This window comes from Cottoperca gobio, chromosome 13, assembly GCF_900634415.1.
Source record: "Cottoperca gobio chromosome 13, fCotGob3.1, whole genome shotgun sequence".
Taxonomy (NCBI): domain Eukaryota; kingdom Metazoa; phylum Chordata; class Actinopteri; order Perciformes; family Bovichtidae; genus Cottoperca; species Cottoperca gobio.
The window spans coordinates 17,148,190-17,159,526 of record NC_041367.1 but is presented as its reverse complement, the minus strand read 5'-3'; positions in this window follow the sequence as shown (position 1 = coordinate 17,159,526).

Genomic DNA, 11,337 nt, shown 5'->3' with positions numbered 1-11,337 from the left:
TCTATCTCATTAATTTTAGATCAAATATTTGAGGTTCATCATTAACCAAGTTGGATGAACTATGGTGTTTAAGGCATCACACTTGCCACACAGTGAACCTGGCTCCTCCTGTATCATCCCAGTGGAAAGTAAAAGGACCACAGGGTACAGGTGGATCAGGAAAGACATTTACTAAATGAAAAAACAAAAAGGCCACTTCAGCAGCAACACAATGCATGATGGCTTAACTAATTAGGCAGTCTTTGCATGATGTTAATGGGAGCCTGCACTGATTCACAGTTACTGTCTGCCGACATTTCTATTCATTATTTTGTATCTTTAAAAGCAAAACAACACCAACTATGTTGACATGGTTTATTCTTGCTTTAACTTTGTAAGTGTGCTCTGGGTCATGATGGTGTAAGTGTGGTGATCCTGGCTGTGTGTGTTCATCACCATAGATCATCATACATGTCACTTATTTATAGAAACACCTGTACACATACAAAAGTATTTACGATCGTTACAATTTACTGTACTCGCTCACACACACGCACGCACGTCCGTTAGTTCGTGTCATGGAAAGAGGACGTTAACGTTCTACGAGGTGACGTAAAAGCTGCAGGTCTTCCGAATTGTCTTTTGCGCTTTGACTTGACTCGAGTTAACTTGTGAAACCTGGAAAGTTGAAATATTGGATATCTGATCGCCTTGAAAACAACTTTTGGATAACTGAGCTGAAGAAAAACCTTTGGAGTAAATCTACAGCAAACCTTTCTCGTTGAAAACATGGATTCTGCTGGATCCCCTGTGGAGGAGCGCCAGCTGACCCGGGTCGCTCGGTGGTTCCTTGCTTTTATAGGTAAGACATATTTTAATTTCATGATACATTTATTTATTAATGTTCCTTAATTGCCTAAAAGTGAATTTCAGTAAGAAATGTGCATTTAATTATGTTAAATTGTTGAATATTAAGATTAAGAGTTAATAGAATGTTGGTTGGCCTGAAGGAAAAAACTGATTTTGGTGACACTAGACGTTTTTTCGGTCTAAAACAATAATTATGTGATAAGAATGTAATATTTTTCGCGGGACAGCTGTGGAATGTGTTAACAATGGCGTAGGGATTTGAAAACACCGTTATTTTTGTTTGAGGGTCTCAAATTTTGAAATTTGGCGTCGAAAATTGAGGAAAAACGATGGCGACTGGACCATTATTTGAAAAATGCCAAAATACTTGTTATTTTTGTGCACCATGGATATAATCGAACGTTTTAGCAAACGTCGCGACGTCAGAACGTGCAGGTGTAAACAGACCAGGGCACGTTCCTCTGTGGGGACAGTTGAGGTTGCTGCTTAAAATGTATCCGGAGATGTTGTTAACTTTTAACACGTTGAAGCGTGCGTAATTGCGGACTCAGGTCTGTGCACTTAAATCTTTGTGTCTGTATCTAACTGAGCAGAGACAGAATGTCACTTTTAGTCCAATTTGATTAACTAGGCCTTTAGACCCCCTGTTTAAGTCTATTGGAAGTGCAGAATGTGACTTTTATATTAAAAATGTGTTCCTCAGGTGGATCTGTGTGGCCTCCCGACGACCCGTCCTGCCTGACTACGAGGACGCTGTGGATGGGCTTCAGGAGGCTCAGCCTCATGAAGGTAATGGAGACAGTGAGCAGGGCCTCCCAAACTATGGGATGGATGGGCAACAACATGGTCCTGCTGCTCCTTCTCCTGTTTACTACCCTGTTCCCCATGCTGCTCCTTCTGTTTACGCTGACGTTTACTCTGACGCTTACTTTGACGTTTACGCCAACGCTTACGCTGACCCTCATGCTCAGACTTACACAAATGCTCAAGGTGACGTTTACGCTGACCATCAGGCTTACACTGACGCTTACGCCGACGCTTACGCTGACCCTCATGCTCAGACTTACACAAATGCTCAAGGTGACGTTTACGCTGACCATCAGGCTTACACTGACGCTTACGCCGACGCTTACGCCGACGCTTACGCCAACGCTTACGCTGACCCTAATGCTAATGATGACCCTCGTGCTCACGCTTACGCTTATGCTCACGCTAACGCTTACGCTCATGCTCAAGCTGACCCTCAGGCTGACCCTCAGGCTTACATTGACACTTACGCTGATAATTACGCTGACGCTTACGCTGACGCTCGCGCTTACGCTGACGCTCGCGCTTACGCTCATATTACGCTCATGATTATGCTCACGCTCACGCTGAGGTTTACGCTTACGCCCGCGCTGATGCTCACTCTCATTCTTACGCTGACCCTCATGCTAACAATGACCCTCATGCTCACGCTATCGCTTATGCTCGTGCACACGCTCATGCTCATGCTCAGGATGACCCTCAGGCTGACCCTCAGGCTTATGCTGACGCTTACGTTGAAGCTTACGCTGATGCTCGCGCTAACGATTACGCTCATGCTCAAGCTGACCCTGAGGCTGACCCTCATGCTTACGCTGATGCTTACGCTCATGCTGACGCTTACGCTCGTGCTCACGCTGACCCTCATGCTATTGATGATGATATTGCTGCTGCTGTTGAGGAAATGGTTTGCGGGTACAGGTATGGGCACCAGGAAGACAGATTAGAACGGGACTCGGACTCTGAGGTCGATGTCGTGGGACTTGAAGACGAGGACCACGAGGTTGAGGACATCCCTGTTCTGGATGTTGATGACATCAGGCCATTCCCCCTAGAAGATTGTTCTGAAGACTCCAGAGATGCAGAGGTTCCTGGATCCCCCTCAACTTCTGGCCAAGGCTCCTCCACAAGAAGACGCAGGGAAGACAGCGAGGAGGAGGAGGCTGCTGCGAAGAGGCGGAGGCGGTTCTGAGGACAGCGAGGAGGATTGACTCTACAATGGATGGGCTGATAATCCTCCTGGAAACATCAGAGCAATCACTTTGTCCATATCTGCCCTTCATCACTTCTAAATCACAGCAGGACCAGTGATTCTCATGGTAGCCTTTGCGTCTTGCAGGGCGGGTCCAGGGAGCATCTTGCACTGATTGGATTGACCATTTTCAACATGGAGGAGCTTGCCGTTGCATCTGGCTGGGCAAGCAAGCCCCAGGAAGCGTCTTGCACCGGGACTTTTTTAGTAGCATCTCCTCATTTGTTGCACCGTGGATCGATCTTTCTTTCTTTCTTTCTTTCTTTCTTTCTTTCTTTCTTTCTTTCTTTCTTTCTTTCTTTAATCCTGAGGATTTGTTTTGCCCCAGGTAGCCCTTGCGTCTGGCAGGGCTGTCGACCCACCGTACAGGAAGCCTTTGCGTCTGGCAGGGCGAGGAACCTTCAGCTTGGTCGTGTGTTCAAATGAACACAATATTCCTTCTCGCAGCACCAGTGGCTCCTGCTGGTTGGTCTGCAATTTGCACAGCGGGAGTTAGCTTGAATCACCAGTGAAGCTGGCAGCACTGTGTGTCATTGAAGGCTGTCTGCAGTCCTCTCTAGGTCAACACTAAAGATATCACTGAAAACCACTGATAAAAGAAGAAGCAGGAGAAAAGCTACACAATCAAAGAGAAGACATGGCACTTTATTTTCATACCACCTTCACTTGCCAATTGACAGGTAATGTACTGGACCCCTATAAAAACATCAAAGCAAAACGTATTTCAGCCACTACTTATCTGCGTTCTCTTCAAAGCCACCAGACTTCATTCACAACAGTCACTTCACCTTGCAAAACACAGGAGCTGCTAGTCTACCGCTGCCTCCATCTGTTAGTTCATGTTATTGTGTAAACAAAAGGTCTGACCGATCCCTTTAATATGGCCAAAAAAGGTATGTTAACTATAAAATAAATATATTTCAATAAGAATATTTGTCTTACTTTACTCTTATCTTCCTCCAGCACCTGAGCTCCTGACTAACGGAGGGTAAATATCTGGAAATCCTGGACTCCCTGAGATGTCAACCAAACCACACAAAGCCAGCATCGCAGCCGTCCACGGAGCACACTGAGCAGCCTAACCTCTCACCGGTAATGATGATCAATGTATTCAATAAAACACCCTAAAATGTAAATTGAATCTTTGTATTGTGTGATTTCTTTTCTTTTACTTGTGATGTTGAGTTAAAAAAGTGTTGCATTTGCAGGCGTCAAAATGGCTAAAGTGCAGCTTAAACTGCTCTGCCTCTTTAAACAAGCACAGATACTGAGTCATCTGTATTACTTTGTAGAAGGTCCATATACAGATTAAAGTATTGACACATATCCACAAGTTCTGAGAAACCATCAAATATCAGGGATGTAAGAAAATGAGAGAGAAGACAGTCAAAACACACATACATACAAAATTATTTTCTATCAACACAAATCTATGAAGGGTAACAGGAAATGTGATTTACATATACCTACCAGTATATTTAAGCAAAAGCTCATGACAGACCAGTGGTATGTTGTGATTATATCACAGCTAAAGGGCCCTTTTTGTGTAATATAACTATTTAATTAATTTCAATAATTAACCATTACTTTTGGTTTGAAAGACAAACAAAAATGATGCTTCCTGCACACGTACAATCGAACTAAAAGTCTACAGCCATGCTGGCGGGAAGGATGTGAGCATGCTATGGTCATTACACATAAAAAATATTGAAAGGCTGAAAAATAAGGAAGATACAGCGCTAGTGGATACTACAAGGCAAAAAAACTAGTGAAAACAATGAGGATGTTTGGCCTGAAGGTGGCGCCAGAGGTGCGGCCATGTTGTTACCGTGACAGAATGCTCTTCACCAGTGTAGGCTGGTCTCAGTTTGTAATTACATTTTAACAGAAACTGTTGAAAAGATGATATTTTCGCTTGAGGGAGCAGTCGTCTAATTTACAATTTAAAACATCTGCATGTTGTGATTGTGTAAAAGGCCTTCAGCAGTGTTAAACTGACACAAATACAAAACACCAGTTTAAAGAAACAGGCAGGAAGAGTGTGTACCATCCTACACACACTTGTCTCTTCCAAAAACCTCTGGAGCATTTTCATATTTTAAACTATAGTCATGTTTTCACAACTTTACCTAATTCCACACATCAGTCCTCATCTCATCCTTCATGTTTACAGCAGCAAGAATCGGAATCAGACTCATCGTATTGGGATTATTGGTGCTATAGGTGTAGTCGTAATCTATCACTCTATAAATCTCTTGTTCTGTTTGCAGCCTGTGAACACATGCAGTCTCCCTGTACCTTCAACTGTCCATTTGTCTTGTATGTACTGTGATGTTCACTTACTGCAGAAGATGAAATGAAGACAAGATAATCCTTGCTAAAGAGCATTAGTTTATTTTCCATAGGTTACTTCAGAAACAGGTAATTATGTACACAATCTGTAATGTTGGATAAATGCATATAACATAACATAAGAAACCGAGCAACATGAACGAAGAAAAATGTGACATTTTTATCTCCCTATATTGTCTACGATGTCTGTATGTTTTCCACAAATATAAAGTGTCTATTACCGCAGAACCCCCACCCCCACTCTTAGAAAGTCAACATAAATAACCAACAAAATTAATACAAATAATATAAACAATTGATCTGTGGAAAACTCTACGTTCTGTGAGCAATTTGCACATATTAATTTAATTTGCTTGTGAATAAAATGTACCAGTCCAGTAAAAAACTATTATATTTATATATAATCATATATAACTATTATTATTAAAAAGAGATATTTAATTGTGTTAATTACCAGTGTTGTTATTTTGGTTCGACAGTGCCAGAAGCATAGAAATTGGTTAATTTTAACTCCATATGGGAACAGTAGATGACACGATCTAACAGGTTGAGGGAATGATATTTGCTGAAACACTGGAGGATAAAATTATATTAGATATTGTACAAACTATTCAGTGGTCACAAATGTATTTTTGGATTTATTGGGCCATTACTTAGTGAATTCTATCATTCCCATTTCTTGTGGAAACACGTCTCACTCAGAAGTTGTTAAGCAGTGAATGAAGATTAAAAGGAGAGGAGCACAGAGAATTTGAAGTGACATAATGTTGCCTTTGAAAACTTTTCCTTCCGACATATTTCTTTGACAAATATTAGGAATGTTCTGAGAAGCAGCTTTGACTGGATTCTTTTTTTCAACAGTGTAAATTGATTAGTTTTGCACAAATGAACATCAGGAAAGTGACACCGTCGCCGTTCACCTTTACACAACGCAGATAAATCTTTTCTTTAAGCACTGACGTATATTCTTTGTGATATTTCATTACAAAACAATATAAATAAAACATGTAAAATCATCGGTGATTACTAAAAGATTGTGTTTAAAATAAATGGCTATTTGAAGATGATTTCTGAATGAAAATAAAAGGCTTTGAATATTGCTTTTAAGCCATTATGCTGCAAACGTACGTATGTAGGTTGTGAATGTGTGGATATTGCTTGGGTTCTGGGGTCAAAGGTCCTCCCCAATTCAAACAGTTCAAGGTCTATGGCACTTGACAACTTGTTTCTCCAAACTCTACTCTCTGTACATCAAAGAAGAAAAAAACAGATTGAGAAAACTGCTCCACAGTGATCAGTAGAAAGCATGATAAAACATTTATATAGACACAAAAGGCAAACTGTGGTCTTCTCCCATGTAAAAACTGAAACGGACAGATGTTGAAATCCCTGCAAAACAAACACCTCACTGCCATGAGACTGCATTGCCATGCAACAGTGTTGGTGGTAATTGTTTGGTACAGAATGGTAACTCAGTTTCAGTGCACAAATAAAAAACAAATAAACAGACACCATGACATCACAACAACGCACACACAATGGAAACACGTGAATGTGACAATATGTTCAGTGATATTATATGAAGTATACAGATCATTGAGTTTGGTCCATGGAGAACAATATGGGTCCGTATATGGGAACTTGTGGTGAGGGGCGCTAAGTGTTCGGACTGCTGTGGGAAAGAAGCTGTGAATCAGGTGGTATTGGTTGAGATGGACCTGTAGCACCTTTCAGAGAGGAGAAGCTGGAAAGGGTAGTGGGCTGGGAGGGAGGTGTCGCTGGTTATTTCAGACGCCCGGATAAAGGTGCGCTTTGTGTACAGTGAGTCCACTGAGGCAAGGACACAGCCAAAGATGTTGGAGGCTTGAGTGACAATCCGCTGAAGTTTCTTCTTGGTGAGACTGTCTGAGCTCCCGTAGATTGATCCGTGTTGCATTTTGGGGTGAGAAAACCCGTTCAGGAAACAGAGTAGTACACTGCCAGATATGGGTAAGATACATTTGAATATTTAACAACTTCAAATCAAGATAAATACATAAATACAGACATGTAAACAAATCTCGAAATAATCATAATTGACCGTTGAAAGACATTTTATTTGTATAGGCTGTACATTCTAAAACTGTGACTTTCCATTTGTGGCTTTAAGCCTTAAACTTTAAGGCTTAAAGCCACAAATGTAGCCTTATAGTAGCTACTGCTTGTGACTACTGAGCAGTAGCTGTCTCAGAGAGCTCAAAATTAAGCGCTAAAGTCAGAAATTAGGTATTAAGCAGACAGCACTATTGTTGCATGAAAGATCCACCCATGGTTTGTTTATGAATGTAGCTGCACATGTCTCTTTCTCATATAATGCATTTGTGGCAGGCTAGATTTCTGCAAGGCCTTGACCCCAACAGTCAGTTTTACATGTGTCATTTCCAAGATGAAAACATGCTTGATATCACCACCAGTGTCGCCAAATCTTCAGAAAATCACTTCAGGATGCTTTATATGAAAATGTTTGAACAGAGGGAAGATATCACATAGAAAATGAATCTCTGCTCTGATCTGATTGCACACACAAGCACTTCCCAATTAAAAAACTTTGCAAAGATACATCATACTTGAGAATAGATCAAGAGGTGACAAAGCACGTTGCTAGCATATAACGAGAACTTCTCTTGATTTGTAGGGTTGTCGCTGTTAAAGAGCGCATACAAAAAAGAGCGAAAGGTCCAGTGGGATTGCTAATGCTTGAATACTTCCAGAGCAGCGTGCCAGTCATCTTTATGATGCCAGTCAGTGTGATGGTGAGCCTCAGGGATTAGTCCAGACAGACAGCTCAGTAAGACAACTGATTAAATAGTAGAGAGAAGAGAGAAAATGTTTAATTCAGCCATATTTAGTATTCATGGGATGGACAGCCATACAAGGGTTCACCTTGAGGGGTCATCAGGGGAGAAGGTCCAGAATCCCAAAGAGCTGCCAGGCCAAGTTTCCACATAGCACTTGCTGAAAACACAACTGATTGTGTTTTTAATTGCTTTGATTATCAAGTTTACTTTGGCTGAATTGAAAATGGTAATGTGACACATAACGAATTAAGAGACTGATATGCTGTGAAAAGGAGTTCTGTTGTGCAGCTCTTGTGAGATTGTGATAGATTTACCAGCAAACTCAATGCTGAACTTTACGTGTTGGATATGAATTAATACGTTAGTCATACATTAAATCCACTGCATTAATATATTACAATCAAATTCATATGCTTGTGTGTATGCTTTATGGCATTATAGAGTAACTTACTAAATTAAAGTGAAAAATGGTGCACATGATACAAGGTTATATTTTATTATGATAAAATGTACTGCTTATGTCACCACATGTATTATATCACAGTACAACTAATGCTCTTAAATAACTTGTGGAGGAGTACAACAGTGCAACATCTGAAGAAAGACAGTATGATTAATGCTTATCCAGGAGTCTGAACAGTTTGAACTGTGGTTTATTTCTATTATTTGTAATAGGCTCAAAGAAGAATAAATATTGTTCAAGTTAGCTATAAAACAATGTGGGATAAGGCCACTGTGGTGTGCATTTCTTTCAGGACTGTGAAGATTTCTAACCATAAGTTTTAGAAATTCAAATTCTCAAAACCTTCGGTTCAGCGTTTGCAGCTTCAAGTAATTCAAAACAATACTATTTATATTAGCTTGGCTCTGTGAAAGAGTGCCAGCTATAGACACATGATGAAATCCCTGTGTTGAAATACCTCACCATGACGTTCAAAACTAATTCAATTATATGCATCACCAGTTCAATAGACCTACAGAATTGGGTTATTGTCTGAAATGATTTGAAAAGAAAAATACCAGTAAATCCTGAGTGAATGAAGTTTAATGTAAAAATGATTTTCACAAAGAGTTGCCAAAATGGGCCTCAAGAACAAGGGATAGGATTTCTGCAGTCATTTGCCAAGATCCTATTTACAATGCCTCCCCAATGATGATCCTATAGTGGAGTGATAATATAGTGGTAACACTTTACTTTAAGTCCCCCTATTTAGCATTCAGAAGCAGTATAATAACATTTAATAGATGGTTTATAACACACTATAATGTAGTTGCAAGCAGAAACACAAGTGTTTATTAATGTACATCATTTGTTAGCAATTCTAACTTCTCCTATGAAGATATATTTTATATTATTACAGTTGTATTTTATTATATCGTCATTCATTATCTGTTGATACAGCAGTGTCCACAAGAGTATGGTATAACTTTTATGAATACAGTAATAACGCTTACTTCTGCTTACTATAGTTAGCAGATGTAAACCATTTAATAAATGTTTGTATACTGATTATAAATGACAATGAAGAACACAACAGAACAACAACAACAACAGAAAAGGTTCACAGCACAGTGGGAACTGTTTAAGACTTGACCCACATAACCCCGTATATACAGATTGCTTTGATTGCCGCGTTTAATCGTAAAAAAAGAAAGAAAAAGAAAGAAAAAGAAAGAAAGAAAAAGAAAAGAAAGAAAAAGAAAAAGAAAGAAAAAGAAAGAAAGAAAAAGAAAGAAAAATAACTATGCACAATGCACTGCTCTAGAGGAGGAAATATTCCAAATATTTACATTATGTTTGCTTGCTATACTGTATAGACTGGCTCATTAAATCAAAGCAAAAGGTTTGATCGACAGCTCATTGCATCAAACATGGGGTGTGAACACATCTGTGGAAAGTCAATATGGATGATGAGAACCAGGAGAAATGTTGTCAGTGGGTAAAAGTCTCAGTTGAATGATTCAGAAGCTGGTGTGGGTTTTTTCCTCACTCTTTTCATGATTCTGCTCCTCACTGTCACCCAAGTTATTCAACAAGCAATACACAATGGTCTCACCAACAGTCTTAGACATGTAGGTACGGTTCTGGACCCTGCTTTCATTTAATATAAATATATTAATATGCCACAGACCAATGAAAGGCTGTGAGGCAGGAAAGTGAAAGGAAATGAACACCACATTCTCCAGCTGCACCACCTTGTCCCTGCAGTTTTGTGATAATGATGTTAGAGTCACGGAGACCCCTGATCAGAGGAAACGGGAAAGCACCCCAGAGATTTCCAGATACTCTGAGCAGAACCTTGATCTGCGAAGTCATATCGTTGACATGTAGCCCAAACTCAGTTTCCAGGTAGACAGGATAATCATCATATAGTGAGTAGTACATATATGTATCGACTATATTATATACAGTGCAGTCTTTCTATTCCTTTGGTTCTGTACACCACAAATGAAAGGAGATAATGTCTCAGGTTAGAGCGCTGACTCTCAGTGGTATGTAGGTATTATGTAGTGAATCTGTATTGGGTTTACAGTGTAGAACTCTGAGCCCTTTCAGGCCTGAATATATATACGACCCAACCAATTTGCCACTGACTGCACTGTTTGTTTAAGATTCAGATCAACTTTATTATCCCACAAGGGGACATTTGTTTGGTCCAGTGCTCCAGACATGAGGACACCATAAGATCCAGCAGCTCAGAGATCTGATTATTAAGCTGCATGCTATACAGGCTTTTAGTTTGGTGAATTCAAAAGTTCTTGTATCTACTTTTGTACAAGTCTCTTTCCCTAGACTGAACTTGAAGTGAAGGGGAAGGGTACTGTCCTGTAAAATGTAGGATGAGTTTGGTGTACAGGATAGTGGCTGTTTCTTGGTCGAGGCCTTTTGACTTTTTCCTGATTTGACGTTGCAGCCTGATTTGGTCCTGTTTTGCGCATGTTGCCAAACACACAGATAAGACCAAATCACAGAACACTCTGAAGCACTGATGTATAAAACCGACAGTTTACATTAAAGATTTGTGTAAAAAGTACAAGTTTTAGTAGGTACGTAATTAAGAGTGGAGAATACAGAAGCTGCAGGTCTGTTAAAATAACCAATAAGATAATATAGCTGCTAAGGATTGGTCTATACTTGACCTGTTATGATGTTGTCAACATGTATTGAACAGAGGTAGAACTAATGATTTGCACTACGGCTGTAGCTGCAGTACAGGTCAATAGCACTGCTCCATTGCCTGA